Genomic DNA, 20594 nt, shown 5'->3' on the forward strand with positions numbered 1-20594 from the left:
TCAACATGGGGAAATGCGGTGTTCCACATAACAAGCACCATGTTGCAACTAAAAGGAATTTTCAGCGGATTAGCTCATGAGGACCCACATGAGCATCTTCGAAACTTCGTGGATGTGTGTGGACCTTTATGTTTCAAGAACATCTCTCAGAAATCAGTTCGATTAAGCCTATTCCCTTTCTCATTGATGGGGGAAGCTTGCAAGTGGCTAGCTGAATTACCACGAAATTCAATCACTTCATGGGAGGAGTTGGTCACCGCATTTAATATATGATTTTTCCCTCCCTCAAAGATGATGAATATTCGAGATAACATCCAAAGCTTCAAGCGTTTGAATGGAGAGCCTTTTCACTAAAATTGGCTCCACTTTAAGAAATTATATATCTAGTACTAACCCTGAACACACCACTTGTTAGGCTCTGTGGCGATGTGTACTGGCTCAAATCTTATACCGGGGGAGGGGTCCTAAGCATCCCTTGTGCTAATGGTATCCAAGGAAGAAGAAGAAGTACTGCTGCACATAAAGGCGGAATGCGACTCGAAGCCGGACTGCGACTCTCCTATAGGTGAAGCCCCTTCCTCAAACTTGGGGGGTAGTGACCTCAACCTCGTCACTCGATGATATAACCTGTTTGTACCTATTCCTCATAGTTGGGGGGGGGGGGGTAGTGGGGGAGGCTCTTTTGGTTCTTTGGGACAGATACTTCCCCACTAGACTCATCGAGTAGGCGCCGGGATGGGGAAACAAATTTGGACTTACCCTTCCTTGAGTACTCGGGTGCTTCTTTTGCTACTATGGTTCCTTATGGAAGAGTTGTTAGTAGTTAAAGAAGTAGAAAAAAAACCAATGACTAATTTTAGAATACTATTTGGACCTAGACAAAAAGAAAAATAAAAAATTTTGGGCAGTAGCTATTTTTGTGACCTACGGTGGGTACCTACGGGCCGTCGATTGAACGACAGATAGTGGATCCCTTACGTCGGTAGGAAGCCACATTTTTGAGTTTTTTATGGGGAACCATGGATTTTCAGAACGGGACATCGATTAAAAGATAGATCGTAGTCCACACCGTGGTTCATATCTTAGCCAATTGTTTCTGTGCATTTGATGTACGAACCACGACCTATGGTCCGTAGGTTGACCTACGGTCCGCGGGTTGAGGTCGTCGACCAATGTTGTGATGACTTGTGATTCCACTTTTCATTGAACACATTCAAAACAACAATAAACAACTAGTTTATGTCTAAACAGGTATTTCAACATATTTTGTGGTTGTTTATCATCCTTAGGGTTTCGATTATGAAAAATTCGACTTCCAAGACAGAGACAACGAAACCCTAAGTTAAAACTTCCAACTAGACATATCACACCCACTTATTAAATTGAAATTAACTACACATCCACACACCATCGTTCCAAGGGTAGTATCTAAACTAGATTTAAACAATTATACAAGCAATTAGCTACCTAACGCCAAGTTAAACTTTGTGACTTCAAGTTTAAACAATGCGAAATTCAGATATTTGGTGATATCGATTATTGTACAAGTAAATAAAGTTTGTGAGTGCGTAGAGCAGTGATTCTTTTGTTTTTTACTTAGCCTTTGACACCGAACCCAAACTTGGATGCTTTGTTGAAGACGGAAAGTATGGAAGTAAGGGAAATATGTGAAGAATTTGGGGGTTTGAACAAAAATGGAGTATGGACATTGTATAGGAGTAATGGGGGAATTTAATGGGTGATTATGGGGAAACTGGATGGTGTTAAACAGTTAGTGAAAGGAGGGAATGGGGGATGTGATTAAAAGTGAAAGGGTTTTAATTTAATAGGGGCCCGTGTCAGGTTGACTGAAACCCTAACTTGGACCCACGAAACCCCGTCAATGGTCCTTGAGTCAATTGACGAACCGTCGATGGGTTCTGTGGTTGACTCTTACACTTGGTGAAATTTAGAGACATAATTGGGATCTATAGATGCCAACAACGGTCCATCGCTAGGATGACGGACTGTCGATGATAACAATAGACCATTGCATCAGCTTAAATTCTGTATATTTTTCCTTTTTCTTCTAAGCACACATATTAAACATTAAGACTTCCTTTTTTAAATTTTTTCAACACAATTTATGCACTGACCCTATTCTATCATTATCTAGCCAACACTAACACTTAAAATTAATAAAAATCTATCTAGAAAACTACAAATTTTAAAAAACCTTCCTTTATCGAAAAGAAATTACGATAGTTGGCTAGATTATACATCTTGGGTTGCCTTCCAAGTAGTGTCCGATTTAATATCGCGGCATGGCATAGACACCTTAATTACTTAGAGTTCATCAAGACCCCACTCATATATCACGTGATTGACCCTCTCAGAGTTCCCCAAGTAGATCTTTATCCTTTGACCGTTCACCCTTAACTTCATTCCTTCCTTGTTCTCAAGTTCAACCGCTCCATGTGGAAATACTTGGGTTACTTTGAATGGTCTAGTCCACTTGGACTTGAGTTTGCCAAGAAATAAGCGCAACCTTTAGTTAAATAATAGCACCTGATCACCAGAAGCAAATTCCCACTTTTTTGATCTGTTGATCATGGTATTTCTTCATATTCTCTTTGTACCAGGCTAAACTTTCATATGCTTTAGGCAAAACTCATCAAGATCATTCATCTCATTCATTCTTTGACACGATGCGGCGCCCCAATATAAATTAAATTTCTTGAGTGCCCATATCACTTTATGCTCTAACTCTACAGGCAGATGACAAAACTTCCCATATACAAGATGGTATGGGGACATACATATGAGAGTTTTCAATGCAGTGTGATAAGCCCATAGAGCATCATTAAGCCTTCTTCACTAATCAATGTTGTTGGTACTTATGGTCTTAGCAAAGATTTGCTTTATCTCGCGATTTGACACTTCAACTTTCCCACTCGACTGTGGATGATAAGGGGTTGCTACGCTATGGAGAACAACATATTTCAACCCATTTCGATAGATAGTCAACCGCCACAAGAATGTACTTCATCACATAGGAACTCACAAACAGACGCATTAAGTCAAGACCTCAAACATCAAAATGATCAATCACCGGTATTGGGTTCATTGGTAGTTCTTGCTTTCTCAAAATTCTTCCTTCACACTGGCAACGATAGCAAGATTTGGCGAAATTGTGAGCATCTTGGTGGATGGTAGACCAGTAATACCCACACTGCAGAATTGTATGGGAGCTATGGTGCCCACCAACAGGCGATGAATGACACGCCTCTAGTGTACTCATCATCTCATCCTCGAGCACAAAGCAACGAATAATCCCATCAGCACAAACACGAAACAAGTAAGGTTCTTCTCAAAAGAATTTCTTCACATCAGACATGATTTTTTTCCTTTGGTTGAATGATAAATCCGATGGAACTAAATCACTAGCCATGTAATTAGAATAGTTAGTGAACCAAGGGATAAGACCATATGATGCAGCCAATACCTGTTCAATATGGAACGCATCATTACTCTCAATTACATCTTCCAACTTGATCATAGCTTCCTCCTCTAGTCAGGACAAGTGATGTGCAATCGGATTTTATGTTCCCTTTCTATCCTTTACCTCAAAATCAAACTCTTGTAGTAGAAGCACCCATCTAATCAGTCTTGGTTTTGCATCCTTCTTAACAATCACATACCTCAATGCAGAATGATCAGTATGCACTATGACCTTTGTACCAAGAAAATAGGATCTACATTTTTTGAATGTGAAAAACACAGCGAGCTGTTCCTGTTCAGTCACAGTGTAGTTCTTTTGAGCATCATTCAAAGCTTTGCTCGCTTAGTAAATATGATGTAGAATTTTCTCTCACCTCTATCCTAATTCTACACCAAGCACTACCACACTTGCATCACACATCAACTCAAATAGTTGTCCCCAATCAGGTGAAATAATGATTGGTCCCAAAGTTAACTTTTCTTTCAACTCTCCAAACACTTTCAGACAAGCCTCATCAAAATCAAACTTACACTCCTTCTCAAGTAGCTTTCACAATGGGTGTGCAATTTTACAGAAATGTTTTATAAACCTCCGGTGGAAACTTGAATGCCCAATAAAACTTCTAACACAGAGATGGGTGGTGGAAGTTGTTCTATCACCTCAACTTTAGCTCTATAAACCTCAATACCTTTCTGCGAAATCTGATGACTCATTACTAGAACTTTTCCCAGTTGAGTACAAGATATCACTCTTCAAACCGTTTTAGTACCTAAGCCAAATGCATAAAAAAGTCATCAAAAAATTTACCTGCTATAGAGAAATAATCCACAAATACCTCTATCGTGTCGTCCACCATATCCGAAAAGATCAACATCATGCAACACTGAAAGGTCATTGGAGCATTACATAACCCAAACGTCATCCTTTTGAACTAGAAAGTCCTATAAGGGCAAGTGAAGGTGCTCTTGTCTTGGTCTTCCGGAGCTCTGGAGATTTGATTGTACCCTGAATACCTATCTAGAAAACAATACTGGCCCTTACTAGTTAGACTATCTAAGATCTGATATATGAACGACATTGGGAAATGGTCTTTCTCAATCCATGCATTCAGCTTGCGATAGCCAATGCACACTCTCCAACCAGTTACCGGCCTCATTAGGAAAAACTCATTTATAGTATAAGGAACCAATATAGTTCCACCTTTCTTTGTCACACATTGGACTGAACATACTGATTTAACATTTCAATGACATTTCATCCATTCTAAGTGTCGATGCTCGCTAGTCAGTATAAAACCCAACTAAATGAGTTGGGGTCGAATCCCACAAGGAGCGGTACGTGTTTGAGAATTAATTAGGAAGTATGTATGATCAAATTAGCCATAGGAATAGACATTATCGAATAAAAAACATAATTCAAATCAAGGGGTGACACTAATGTCAAATAAAGGGGGTTTTGGTTTTAATTATCAACTACAAATAGTAGCAAACAATACGAAGTAACAATAATGAGACGGGTTCTTGGGATGCGATTCGATTATAGGTTAATATTGACAAATGGGTAATTGCAACTGTTAGAAAATAACTAGATATTAGTGAGTAAGTTAGAATATAGAGGAGGAAAACTTTCTCTCGAACAATTTACCCCGACTCAAGTCGATTTCTCTCGAACAGCAACAAGCATGCAAAATAAAACCAGCCCACACCTTAGTCCTTTCAGTCTCTCAAGCTGAATGTGTCGAATTGGGTTTAGGATTCACTCTCTCGAGCTGAACCCATGTCAAGCCAATACCCACTGCCCATCACTCAAAAAACTTAGTTTTAAAACCTCTCTCTCGACCAAGCCAAAAATACAAGGGTAGAACTGCATTTGCAACTACAATTCATAGATTAAACCACAATTACTGATTGAACTCACTTTTAAACAACATTTAAACTAACAATTATATATACCAATAAAATAATTCTGCCCATAATCACATAATCACACCCCAAGAATCAGGGTTTTAGCTAGACATCCTAAAAAGATAAAAATTGTTACCAAATTGAGTTTCCAACAACTAGGTAAGATTTATTTCATTCTTACAATGTTCCAATTCAAAGTATCTCAAAGACCCACTTCCAATTTCTCAAAAGTGAAAAACTTCAATTCTTCAAAGCTAAGGAAAACTAGAGAGTTACTTGTCTCAATTATCAGAATAATAAATACAGCTACTATTCAGAATGAGTAATGATAATATGATGATACTAAACTAATTGTTCAAAATTGTATTTATAATCGCCAAAAATATGCTGCGAAGGATCACTCGGCTTAGTAAGTCAGGCTCGCCGATACACTCGTTGATCCGCCTTTTAGTCACTTCCATCGCCCTTCTGCCTTGGTCCTTGCTTTGTTCCTCAATCCATATACCTGGCAAGGATTTTACGTCAGTTATTGGAACAAAATAAGCATTTGAGGACACTAAATCATTGTAAATAAAGCCTTATATAAGTCCAAATCTCTGACTCATCAACACCCCTAACTTAAACGTTTGCTTGTCCTCATGTAAAACTCAAGTTCAACAGTTTGAAAAGGATGTCTCAAACAGTGCTACACATGACTAAATCATGAATGCACACAAAAAGACCCAACTTACTCACGTGAGGATCAATTGTTCAGTCAAAGGATCAAGTTGTGACTCACCATTACCAAAGATTCTCAAGTTCATAATACTTGCTTCAAATGCAAGTCCAAGCTCAACAAAGGTACTCAGTTGCCTTCACACAAAGAATGGTTCCATATTAACACAATATTTTCCAACCATTTATAGCTCTAGAATCACATACAACTCTCCCACTCACGATGATTAAAACATGCATGACTTCACCCATAGGTTTGCCCTTATTTTCCAACCAACATTTGTTTCAGCTCACTCAAGATCAAAAAGGTCTTTTCAAGGCTTGAAACAGGGCTGAGTGTAATGGTATGGTCATTTATGCTCAGCGGTTGCTATCCTTATGAAATGTGGTATGAACATCACTTTCTATCCTTTTCTTCAACATTTTAACCTATGCTTAAAATTCACCCCATTGTTCACTTCTCATGGAATACCGGACACCCCATTTCTTTTGCACTTTCACAATTTTATTTCTCAACTTTTTCGTTCTCTTTATTTTTTCATTCTTCTTTTTTTTGTATGGAGGGGTTCCATTCACAACTATGGATCAAAGGGGGACTTCTTTGCACTTCTTGATTTACCTTCTCTTTTCACCACACCCCCAACTTAGGCTTTTGGCCTAAGTTGTTTATTCAAACAAACCACACTTCATGAGGATTATGGGTGAATGGATCAAGTGGGGTTACAATTTCATCAAGTTTCTACCAAGAAAATGGTAAGGCTCAAATGGTGTTCAAGAAAAGTTCACACACTTACAATGTTAGCCACAAAAAATCTATAATGTAAAAAATTTTCACTCTTCAGAATTGTTGCCTAAGATCATTTCAATAGCTTGCATCACTTATTCCACTAGACCAATGGGGAAAAGTCTAGGTGTCATCACACATGGTTGATGGTAAGATCATCACACAAGGCATTAGCTCCCGTATAAAGCAAGACTCCACACTTTCGCTATTGTGTAATGTTCATCACAAGAGACTCAATTCGATAATCGACTAGACAGAACAAGATTCAAAAAGTTCACATATTACCTATGCAACTTCATTTGGCCTCATCGTAACCGCACATTCATTTATTTTTTATTAAGAGCACTATTAAAGCCCTAAATGAGTCCAAATTTCAGACTCATCAAAACCCCTAACTTAAACTTTTGTTTGTCCTCAAGTTCAGCAGTTTGAAAAGGATGTCTAAAACAGTGCTACACTAAAATCAATCATGAATGCACACAAAAAGACTTAACTTACTCATACAAGGATCAATTGTGCACTCAAAGGTTGATGTTGCGACTCACCATTACCAATGATTCTCAATTTCATAATAGTTGTTTCAAATGCAAGTTCATGCTCAATTAAGGTACTCAAATGACCTTACACAAAAAATGATTCCATATTCACACACCGTGTTTCAACCATTTATAGCTCCGGAATCAGATACACCTATCCCACTCACTAAGATGAAAACATGCATGACTTCACCCATAGGTTTGCCCTTATTTTCCAACCAACAGTTGTTTCAGCTCACTCAAGATCACAAAGGTCTTTTCAAGGCTTGTAACAGGGCTGAGTGTAAAGGTATGGTTATTTAGGTTCAGTGGCTGCTATCCTCATGAAATGTGGTATGAACATCACTTTCTATCCTTTTCTTCAACATTTTCACCTACGCTCAAAATTCACCCCATTGTTCACTTCTCATGGAATACCGGACACCCCATTTCTTTTGCACTTTCACAATTTTATTTCTCAACTTTTTCGTTCTCTTTATTTTTTCATTCTTTTTTTTTTTGTATGGAGGGGTTCCATTCACAACTATGGATCAAAGGGGGACTTCTTTGCACTTCTTGATTTACCTTCTCCTTTCACCACACCCCCAACTTAGGCTTTTGGCCTAAGTTGTCTATTCAAACAAACCACACTTCATGAGGATTATGGGTGAATGGATCAAGTTGGGTTACAATTTCATCAAGTTTCTACCAAGAAAAGGGTAAGGCTCAAATGGTGTTCAAGAAAAGTTCGCACACTCACAATGTTGGCCACAAAAAAATCTATAATGTAAAAAATTTTCACTCTTTAGAATTGTTGCCTAAGATCATTTCAATAGCTTGCATCACTTATTCCACTAGACCAACGGGGAAAATTGTAGGTGTCTCACACATGGTTGATGGTAAGCTCATCGCACAAGCCATTAGCACCCATATCAAACAAGACTCCACACTTTCGCTAGTGTGTAATGTTCATCACAAGAGACTCAATTCGATAATCGGCTAAACAGAACAAGATGCAAAAAGTTCACATATTACCTATGCAACTTCATTTGACCTCATCGTAGCCGCACATTCATTTTTGTTCGATTAAGAGCACTATTAAAGCCCTAAATGAGTCCAAATTTCGGACTCATCAAAACCCCTAACCTAAACTTTTGTTTGTCCTCAAGTACAACTCAAGTTCAGCAATTCGAAAAGGATGTCTCAAATAGTGCTACACTAAAATCAATCATGAATGCACACTAAAAGACTCAACTTACTCATACAAGGATCAAATGTCCACTCAAAGTTTCAAGTTGCGAGTCACCATTACCAATGATTCTCAATTACACAATACTTGCTTCAAATGCAAGTTCACGCTCAATTAGGGTACTCAAATGACCTTACACAAAAATTGATTCCATATTCACACACCATGTTTCAACCATTTATAGCTCCGGAATCAGATACACATATCCCACTCACTAAGATGAAAACATGCATGACTTCACCCATAGGTTTGCCCTTATTTTCCAACCAACATTTGTTTCAGCTTAGTCAAGTTCAAAAAGGTATTTTCAAGTCTTGTAACGTGGCAGAGTGTAAAGGTATGGTCATTTAGGTTCAGTGGCTGCTATCCTCATGAAATGTGGTATGAATATCACTTTGTATCGTTTTCTTTAGCATTTCACCTACACTAAAAATTGACCCCATTATTCACTTCTCATGGAATACCGGACACCCCATTTCTTTTGCACTTTCACAACTTTATTTCTCAACCTTTTCGTTTATTTTCTTTTTTCATTATTCTTTTCTTTTTTTTTTTTTTTGTATGGCGGGATTCCATCTTTTTCACAACTATGGATAAAAAGGGGACTTCTTTGCACTTCTTGATTTACCTTTTCCTTTCACCACACCCCCAACTTAGGCTTTTTGCATAAGTTGACTATTCAGACCAACCACACTTCATGAGCATTATAGGTTAATGGATAAAGTGGGGTTACAATTTAATCAAGTTTCTACCAAGAAAAGGGTAAGGCTCAAAGGGTGTTCAAGCAAAGTTCACACACTAACAATGTTGACCACAAAAGAGGTATAATGTCAATTTTTTGCACTCTTTAAAATTGCTTCCTAAGATCATTTCAACAACTTGCATCACTTATTCAATCGGTCCAACATGGAAAATTCTAGGTGTCATCACACATGGTTCACACTAAACTCATCACACAAGGCATTGACACCAATAATAAACAAGACTCCACAGTTTTGCTAGTGTGGAATGTTTATCAGAAGAGACTCAATTCGATAATCGGCTAGTCCCAACGAGATGCAAAAAGTTCACGTATTGCCTATGCAACATCATTTGTCCTTATCGTAGCCGCACATTCAGTTTTGTTTGATTAAGAGCACTATTAAAGTCATCGGTATTGATCATGATCGACACTCAAATTTGCACAAGAACAACCACATTCAAACACAACAAGAGGTGGCAATTTTTATTTTAGAAAGGTCAAAAACCATATGCATTCAAAATACGGAGCCACAAGCTCAATCATCCACAAAACACTGTCAAAACACTATTTACAACACAAAACCCAACATATAAACAAAAGTAAAAATCACAAGAGGTAGGTATGGAAATACCTCACCCCACCACAAACAAAAAGCAATTTGTCCTCAAATGAAATAAAACACTAAAAATCACTAAAAATGACAGAGAGGTAAGTAAAGAAGGGTCTTGTCTACATAGCCGCTCCATCTGTCGGGGCATCAGTATCCGTTGTAACATCAGCAGCACTCGATCCACTAGGGCCTGCCATGGTTGTCTTTGTCAGTGATGTCTGAATCAATAATTGTCCAATCGTCTCCTCAAGCAGGCAGGTCTCCAAAGATGGTCTCCTCCGGAACCTCTATCTTACCCTCATTGTTCTATGTATCCGACTCATCAACTGCTATACTATCCATCTGTACGTCTTCGGTGGTGGCCGAAGGAATATGAGAAGTCGTTGGGGCATACACATCATCCGCTGCTTCCAAAAGTGAAATGATCTTTGTGGACTTCAAGTAGTCCACATTGTTTCTCAAATTAGTGACCTCAACTTTTAAAGCCATCACCTCTGAAGTCGCCCCCTGTCTACACTAACAAGTCAAAACCCTTGTTTTGAGAGTGTCAATAGATGCTTGTAGGGGTATCAATGCAGCTAGCATAGCATTCTCGATCATCTATGGTACCACAGCCTCCAATCGAGTAGACCTCACATCCGCTAAATGGGCTTAGTACCCCATATTCAGGGTCATGGCCTGCATAATCTTGGCGGGCTGGGAAGTCGCAGAAGCACCAGGAGCCTGGGAGGAAGTGGAAGCAGGGGTATTTAAAGGCCCGGATACCGGAATAGGCAAAGATGACTTTGTAGGTATAAAGTTAACATCCACCTCTAGGGATGCATCCACCGGGGCTGCTTTCCTCCTGTTTGCCTCCTCCCCAGTGTACTGGGCCTCTATATGCTAGATGTATGTGGAAGATGTGGGAGTTACCTTAATGTCTCTCATCTCACCACGAGGAACTACAGAACGTCGACACCACTCTGTAATAAAAAATGGGAATGGAAGGGATATCTGGCTCTGCTTGGCCCTATTAGCCATCTCCTACTATATGATGAGTCCCATGCTAATACTCCTCTTTGATATGATCGACCCAACGTAGGATGGCGGAGGATGGACTCATTCTGGGATGGCATAATAGAGATGCTGATAAAACCAAACCAGTACAGAGCGACAACATTCAAATCGTTTTTCTTTATGGGAGCTCCTGCCTCAATCCACCTCGAGGTGGTATCAGAAATCATACGGGAAAGCCAGGCCTTTAAGTCATCCAGGGACTGAGTAGTAGCAAGGCCCTCATATGCATGTGTAGAACACAAAGCCCTGTCGAGTACATTATTAATGTGATTTCTCCTGCACTCTACTTCCTTCTCCTAGACCATGACAGACTTAACTGGTCTAAAGGCATTGGCCTTCTTCTATCCCTTGGGTACCAACTAACTGAATGATTTGTAGAACTACCAGACCCATGAAGGAATATAGGGGCCTCGAGGCTTGGTGAGCTACTCGAACCGGTGAAACTGGAGTGTCTTCCTCATGGCAAAATATCTACCCACTAAGCCCTCCGTGGATAACAGCTTCTCCTTAAGAATTTTCCACAACCCAGCGTCTTTTAATCTGTTGAGGAGCCAAAGAGGAGAAACCTTTACTGGTGGTACTGGGACCAAAACCTGTGTATGAGCTGGGATTGTATCTGTTGTAGGAGTGGTGGCCCCTGGATCTCTCGATGAGTCTGGGCAAGACCTAGCACGGATCTCTGCTCGCCTTGATTGTAGAGGCTGGTTATCATCCGCCTCAGAGAATGCAACTTCGAAGTCAAAGTACTCTCCCTCGCTGCTGAAGTTGTGCTCCAGAACCTCAGATATAGGCCTCTTTCCCTTATCCTTGCCCTTGCCTCCGCTGGGAGGTGCCATCTTTCCCTTTTTAGGGGGATTTGCTGCCACTTCATTGATCACTATTCGCCGTGCTCTTTTATGGGGCGGTATGTCCAAGTTGGTTCTACCCATATCTGCAAAAACATCATAGAAAGTTAGAAACATTTTAAGACATATCACATAAATCATGTTGCAGAAAGACTCGCCGAACTGATCGGCGAGTCGTCGAATCACTTTGGCAAGACAAATCAGGATCACCGAAAGGATTGCCTAAAAGATTCCCAGAATAATTGGCATCTCGAGATGGTAGGGGCCTTTCAGCGAATCACCGACAACATTTGCTGGGCACAGACAAGCTTGCCAAAAGATACAATGTATTTTAAGGGTGAGAGGAGCATAAAGGGAGATAAAAGAAGGCTTTTGGCGAGTCGTCGAGTGCTATCAGCAATAGGATATATGACTCCAACATCTAACCACTTAATGATCTCCTTTTTCACAATCTCTTGCATAGGGGGATTCAGTCTGCTTTGATGCTCAATACTTGGTTTGTTGTCTGACATGAGTTGAATTTTGTGAAAACAAATGCCGAAAGGAATCTAAATAAAGTCTACAATAGTCCATCGTATAGCCCTCTCAAGCCGCTTCAGCACCGATACCAAGGCCTCTATTTTCCCTTCACTCAAGTCAGCAAAACATATTAGGGCGAAAGTGCTATTTTGTCCCAAGAATACATACCACAAGTGGGATGGAAGAACCTTGAATTCTAGTTTTTGAGGCTCATCAACAAATGGTTTTGTAGGTGGGGTTTTTCGATTCTTCATGTCTAATTTAACCCATTTTGATTTGAAACGAAACTCAAACCTATCAAGTGCGGTATCAAGATCATCATAGTCATCAATACCATCACAGTCAAAATACATCATCACAGTTGCTACTGCATCAACACTTAACCTCTCTTTAATGAAAACTTCAGATTCTTGCTCCACCATATGACTTACCACTTATACTGACTTAAGAACATTTTCATGCTTCATATACCTAGAGATGTTAAAAGTTACCTCCTCATTGTTTAATCGAAACTTCATCTGCCCTCTTTCTATATTGACAAACGCATGCCCAGTAGTAAGAAATAGTCTCCCTAAGATGATGGGAACCTCAAAATCAACATAACAATCTAGTATCACAAAGTCAATCGAAAAGATGAATTATTGTACTTTCACAATGACATCTTGGAGCACTCAAATAGGCCTCTTCACAGTTCTATCAGCCATAAGCAAATGTATCATTGTTGGCTTTGGAGCTCCTAAACCCAACTTGTTATAAATGGACAATGGAATCAAATTAATGTTGGTACCCAAGTCAGACAAAGATTTCATGAAGTGTAAAATCCCAATGGTACAAAGAATAGTGAAAGCTCCAGGATCCCCTTTCTTCTTTACAAGGCACCTAGTGGCAGTTGCACTACAATGTTACAACTTTTCTTCATTCTCAAAACTGACAACTCTCTTTTTGGACAGCAAATCTTTCATGAATTTTGCATACCCAGACATCCATTCCAAAGTTTTTATTAAAGGGAAATTTATGGGCGATTTCTTCAAATTAGCGATGAACCTGTGAAATTTTCTCTCTTCAGTCTTTTTGAGCAATCTTTGTTGAAAGGGAGTTAGAGGTCTAAGAATGGGAACAACTTTTTGGTTCACCTCAGTTTCCTTTCTACATCATCTTTCGGATCTTCAGTAACCTCATTGTCATACTCACCTTTTTCTATTACTCTTTCAACCTCAGACAACATGGGGAGGAGGGGATCTATAGTGACTTCCATACAAAGCCCATCATTTTTTGGATTTTGGATGGTATTGCTAGGAAGTGTGCTCGGCAGTGGTGGGTTCATAGTAGCGGATGATGAGTCTGAATTTCAACTCATTTAGGGCTTTGTTTTAATAGTTTTACTATCCTTAATGCCTAATTTATGCTCTAAAATAATGTTAAAGTGTTGATTTGAAGAAATAAAGGCTAAGGAGCAAGGAAAGGATATTACAAGGCAAAATGGAGGAAAACAGCTGGACAAGTTGAAGACAGGCAATCCTATTGATCACCTAGATCATTTTGCGAGCCGTCGAGTGGCTCTTTAGCTCGCCTAAAATCCTAGCATGCTAGCCCGGAGGAAAAACCTACTTGACGATGGAAATGGATAGTCAGTGAATTGCCAAACGGATCGGCGACTTCGATCCAGATCACCGAAAGTCACAAAATCCTGAGGATAAAAAGCCAAGGAAAATTGGTGATGGAATGGAGCAAAGGGTGCGTCACCGAAATGGTCGGCGATTCTCGACCTACTTCGCCGAATTGTCCTGTAGCCAAAATTCAGGAAACTATAAATTGAAATTTGAAAAGTAGAAAATAAAGCATCGTGGAATCTAAAGTCGAGTCTTATCTAGTTTTTCCTGAGTTTTGCATTGTCGAACTTAGAGCTTTTGAGACTTGGTTTTGAGGAATTTTCAATTGCGTTTTTGAATTAAGTTGATTTGAAGCATTGTAGATATTTGGGAACCATTACCTAATTCATGGCAAACATAATTAGTAATTGTTTCTTCCATTTTATCATGTGTGGCTAAAACCCCAATTCTTGGCGTGTGATCATGTGATTATTTGTTTTAATTAACTTATATGTATTTTTGTTTACTGATTAAAAAGCTTATTTCAAGTGGGTTTAACTGATAACCATGTATTAATCTATGAATTATAGTTGCAAATGTAATTCTATCTTAGTGTTTTGGGCATGCTTGAGATAGAGGTTTAGAACTAATGTTTTCAATTGATGATTGTAGTTATTGGGTTGTTGTGGGTTCAGCTCGAGAGAGTGAATTCTTAACTCGATTCTACCTACCTAGCTCAAGAGAGTAGATAAATTAAGGTATTGGGTTGTTTATGGTGTTAAGTTTGTCGAGGTTCGAGAGAACTTGCTTTAATTGTAATAGTTGTTCGAGAGAAAGTTATTACATCTATAGTCTAGCCTACCCATTGTGATTCAGCAGTTGTTAGTAAATTACAATTACCCATAGAGAGAATTATCCTATAATTGATCACATCCCCTAGAATTCCTCTCTACTTGTTGTTTCCCCTGTTTTAGTAATTGTTTTACTTGCTAGTTGTTAAGCCAATCCCCCCAACTAAAATTCATTGTCAACCTCTTTGATTTATCTAATATTTTCAATAATTTCTACTCCTATAACTAATTAGACCACGTTTATAGCTTCGTAAAATTCGAACTTGTACCGCTTCTTGTGGGTTGGACCCCAACTCTTCATTAGGTTTTATACTAGATTACGATTGCCTACACCTATTATTGGATAAGGTGTAGTTGAGCGTTTATCATAAATTGTGTTGATGCTAGGGAATGGTGTTTAGAATTCTCTTATTGAAGTTTTGAGTGTAATCTTATTGTGTTATAGTTGAATCGACTTACCTTGTTTTGTGTTTGTTGTTGGCTGTGTTTGAGCAGAGGGTGAGATGAGTGTGAACGGAAGTAACAATAGCTAACTTCGCCACAAAAATGATGTAGGAAATATGAATGATGTGAATGACCCAATTCAATTGGGTGGCATAGGTGATATACATTTACCTCCCGTTGAGGGGAGTACAATGTTGAAACTTTTGCAAATGAAAAGATTATATAGAGGGCTAGCTCATGAGGATCCCCATCATTATATTCGGAACTTTCTAGACGTATGTGGTCTATTCTCGTTCAAAAACATCTCTCAATAATTAGTCTATTTTCGGTTGTTCCCTTTTTCTTTGATGGGGAATCTACCAAATGGTTAACTGATTTACCCAGGAATTCTATTAGCACTTGGGATGAACTTACTGAGCTGTTCTGCGAAAGGTTTTTTCCTCCTTCAAAGATGATGTTATTAAGAGACAGTATTCAGGGCGTCAAAGGTTTGGAGGGTGAGCCAATCTATGAGATGTGGCTGAGATTTCAGAAGTTGTTACTTCAATGTCCGACTCATGGGCTTCCAAACAACGTGTTGTTGCAAAACTTCTACAGGAGTCTTGGCTCGGTGAACAAAAGTGTGGCTGATCAACTTGTCCAAGGAGGTATAATGCAACAGGCTTTTGAAATATCATCTAATCTCCTCGATGCGATGACCAAGATTAACAGAGCATGGTACACTCGATAAGACTAGGTGTCTTCTTTTACCTTTTAGAATGACGAAACAACAGATCGAGAAAGATCAAGACAGAGACCAAAATATGGACAGAATGATGACCCAGCTAGATATTTTGTCGAAAAACGTGATGGGTAGTGGGCTGAAATGTGTAAATGTTGTTGGTGTTAGTGGAGTAAACCTGGAGGAGGCACACTTTGAGGCTCTATATAATGAGGAAGTGAATTTTCTTGCAAATCAAGAAGGAGGTTTTCGTCCAATTTATCCAAGGCTAGGCAGGAATACAAGTTGGAATAGAGAAAGGGATGATGGATAGAGTGACCAAGAAAGAGAATGGCGTGATCGTAGTGCTAATTGGAAGGAACGGGATGATGACAAGGAAAGATACGTTCCACCCCATGAATGCCAAAAGTCAAAGGAGAAAAGGGCTGACCCATAGAACTTTCATACTGAAGACTTGTTTGCACGCATTCTAAATAATGTGGAAGGGTCGGACAAGGTGCTAAAAGAAATTAAAGAGGATGTCCATATTTAATCAAATGGTCAGCTATCACTCAGTGTCCATCAAACAATTGGAAACAGAAATGGGTCAAATCTCATCCCATTTGAACCCAAGGCCAAAAGGGGGTCTACTAAGTGATACCTTCGCTAACCAAAAAAGTGAACCTCGAAAGCGTCATGCCACGACATTAAATAAAGCGCTTCTTGATAGGAAAACCAATATTCAATGCTTTTATTTCTGTTGTTTGAATAACGAGTGTTGAATGTGTAGGTTGAAAAGTTGAAATTTTGGGAAAATGGCAGCTTGGGGAGCCAAAGGTCCAGTCGGCGAGCCCGAATCGGATCGTCGTTAGAACCACCTACCTTGCTAATGGTTTCGTAAAACTCACTGGGATAAAGCAATACTCGGGGGATTGCCGAGTGGGTCAGTGACGTAAGTCATGGTCGCCGACCGAGGTGATACTTTCTCCTCAGGCCAGTGACCCTACAGGTACATCTGGTCCTTCAACTTCTGCATCTCCTAGTTCTATTACTGCACCCCTCGCTCTTCTTATGCTATTGCTTCTGCCTCTCGACCCCCTATCAGCCAGGTCATGTTGTACAAGATAGGCCATCTTGCCCAATCTGCTGATGTGTGTGCCTCCCGGGTTGAGGTTGCGGTACCTAGGATGACAGAGAAGGAGATTGTTGTCGTGTTAGCCCTGATTATAGCTTAGATGAGAGAGCAGTGTGAGCTGATTGATGGCCAATGACTTGCACTAGATGCCCTAACTCTGAGGGTAGAGGCTTGCGATCAGGGTCCGGGTGATTCTGTCACAACGACGGCCTTATAGGCCGATGTTCCTGGGTTGAGGAAAGATGTGAACGAGCTGAAGTGCACAGACTTATCGATGTTGTTTGGTATGCTGGAGATTCTTGAGGTCCCAAGCACTGATATTCCAGCTAGTTCTGAGGTTCTTCCGGCTACTATGATCAGAGATGTTGCTAAGGAAAATGATGCAAATGTTGAATCTAAGGTGAAGAGTGATGAGGAAGAGATCAATGTTAGTGATGACAATGTATATATGATGATCTGGAGGATGCTATGGTTGATATTGATGTGCAGACATCACATAGAGAGACGTCGATGGTGGGCTCTAGTGGAGCCACTGACAGATGGAGTTGCAAAAATGCAGACTTCACCTAGGCTTAACCTGGCATGATGTTTTTCTTTACTCCATTTCTGTTACTTTTTATACTATTTTATAATTTCTTTGCATTTGAGGACAACTGCTACATTAGTTTGTCGGGGTGAGGTATTTCTATACCTACCTCTTTCGGGTTGTTTTTGTGGATGTTTGTTGTTTTGGTTTTGTGAATATTGGAATGTTTTGTTATAGATAAATATATATATATACATTGGGCTTGCTCGTTGGTTTGAATGAAAAATGGTTTTGAACCAATTTTAAAAATTTGCCACCTCTTTTGTGTTTGATTATGGTTGTTTTCTTGCATTTTTGTCTCGGTTGTGGTCAATATCGGTCACTTGAATAGTGCTTTCAATTGAACAATATGAATGTACGGCTCAATAAGGCAAATTGAGTTACATAGGTCATATGTGAACTCATAGCATCTTGTTGTGACTAGCCGATTGTCAAGTAAACCTCTTGTGATGATCATTGCACACTAGCTAGAATGTGTAAAGTCTTGTTTGATAGTTATGTCGAATGTCATGTGGTAAGGTTGTCTTGAATATAATTCTCGATGACACCTACAACTTGCCTCGTTAGTCCAATTGATTGATTAAAGCAAGCAATTGAAAGGATCTTAGGAATCATATGTGAAGACTAAACCAAATTGATAATATATCTCTTTGTGGATACCTTGTGAGAGTGTGAACCTTGCTTGGAACTTTCTAAGCCTATCTTTGTCATGACCCAAGGGCTACTCCCTAGATGTGACACGGCGTACAAGACTCTGAAGAGCCTCATACAAGCCTCATAGCATATCATAACACTTAAGCTCGCCGAACTTTCCTTAACAAACACCAAACCTGAAGGCTGATTCGGTGGACCTGATGAAGTCCTCTTAATGCAATTAGGCGAATCGCCATTTAGAGTTCTTATCACCTATCTTGACAGCGCACATTTCCATCTTTCAAGCTTAGAAGGCGGATAAGAATTAGTCCGCGTAATACCTTTGGCGGATCACCATTTGGGTTTTGCAATGCCTAGTCTTCCCTTTTTAATCTTCCAACCTCCTCTCAACTTGCACTCATAACCCACGTTATTTGAAAGCAATAAGAACAAAAATAAAGACTTGGATTGACTTACAAGAAGCACCTTATTTAACGTCGTGACACGACGAATTTCTCAAACTCAACAATCATTTTTGGGGTTCGGGATGGTGTCAATAAGCAAAAGTTCCGTTTTCCTTTGAATTAGTTGAGTTGCAATTTGATCGAGTTGGGTCTTCAGTTGCTTGATAAAAACTGAGTGTGAAGTCACAGTCTAAGATAAATTTGAGAAGTCATTTTTCAAATCCTTCAACACCTTATCAGACCCTTTGACTTTGTTGTAGACCCTTACACGCATGTCTTTCATCCAGCTTCCCTTTAGCCCAACTGATTCTTTTGGGTGTGTTCAATCATGGGGATGACATATCTATCTTTTTCCATCTCTGTATCTCTCCAATTTCCACCCCACCAGTCTTTCCAACCACTATCTCTATTCTTGTTCCAACCTTGGTTCCCACCTTGTTCATAATTGTTATAAGAACCCCCCCCCCCTCACTTTATTTCCCTAGTACTGAACTTCTTCATTGTATAATGCCTCGAATTTGGAATCATCCGGGCACTGCCCACTGTTGGTTCCAACTGCATTTACCGACCTGGTTCCACCTCCCAGGACATGTTCATACAACAAATCAATTTGAGTCATCATTTTGGCCAGGTTTTCATCCCTTTCATGGTCTTTCTCAATTTATTCTATGCTAAAACCCACTTGTAGAAGACACATTTGGTCCTCTCTAGCTTGCCACGCTCGGTTAACCTTAGTCACATCATGTAGCAACAAAGGAACTATATCATACAGTTGTCTCATCAGTCCAACATGGATTAATTGAATAACCAAACCTTTATTGACCGAATCAAGGCTGCAATAAAAGTATATTAGCATCAAATTGTCCAGAATGCCATCTGTTGGACATTGCAAGAGCAACTTCTTAAACCTCAATCATATTTCATGTAAAGGGTTACCTCCAATACTTTTAGAATTTTGAATTTGGAGATGAATTTTAACCATCTTCGAGGGTGGAAAGGATCTTTTCAAGAATTCCTCAGTTAGAAGAAAGTAATAGGATCATTTGACAGTTTTGCCAACCATCTTGTAGCCTCTCCTGTTATATAGAATCAAAATCACCTCAACCTAATGGATTCTTGGGAGATATACTTGAAAACATGGGGTCCACAAACCTCCTTGAAATTCCTGAGGTGCTCATGGGGATCCTCATGAGCTAAACCTCCAAAAATTCCTTTCATTTGGGGAAACTGTATCATAGTTCTGGTAATGTGAAATACCGTCCTCCCGATTGTAGGAGGTATGATTTCTCCCGTGGTTTGGATGACACCCATATTTTCTTTTTGACCATAGTGACTGTCATTATCACTCCCATGGTCACTATCTTGTTAACCTTCAAATCAGCCAACAACAACACCACCTAACAAATTTACTACAAGTAAAGCAAATTAAAATCTAATTTCTCAATTAGGATTCTCAACCATCACTCCCCGACAGCGGCACTACTTTCGATAACAATCAAATCACCCTCCAAAACCAATTAAAAGAGTGAGCGATCATCATAAGCAAAAACCCAACAAATAGTCATGGTCAAATCCCATAGGGAATGCTATATCGTAGATAATTCCTTTTCAAGAAATTTGGACTTTCAATTAGGTCATTTATAATAATAAGATAATTGGGTTGATGGTACCACCGGATTAATATAAAGATTTGGTTATCAATTATCAAAATAAAATAAACTGGAATTCAAGAGTTAACGAACAATCTAGGGGTGCAAGGATTTGAAATCAATG

The sequence above is a fragment of the Solanum verrucosum genome, unplaced genomic scaffold, assembly GCF_900185275.1.
Source record: "Solanum verrucosum unplaced genomic scaffold, falcon-dt-bn FXZP01000084.1, whole genome shotgun sequence".
Classification (NCBI taxonomy): domain Eukaryota; kingdom Viridiplantae; phylum Streptophyta; class Magnoliopsida; order Solanales; family Solanaceae; genus Solanum; species Solanum verrucosum.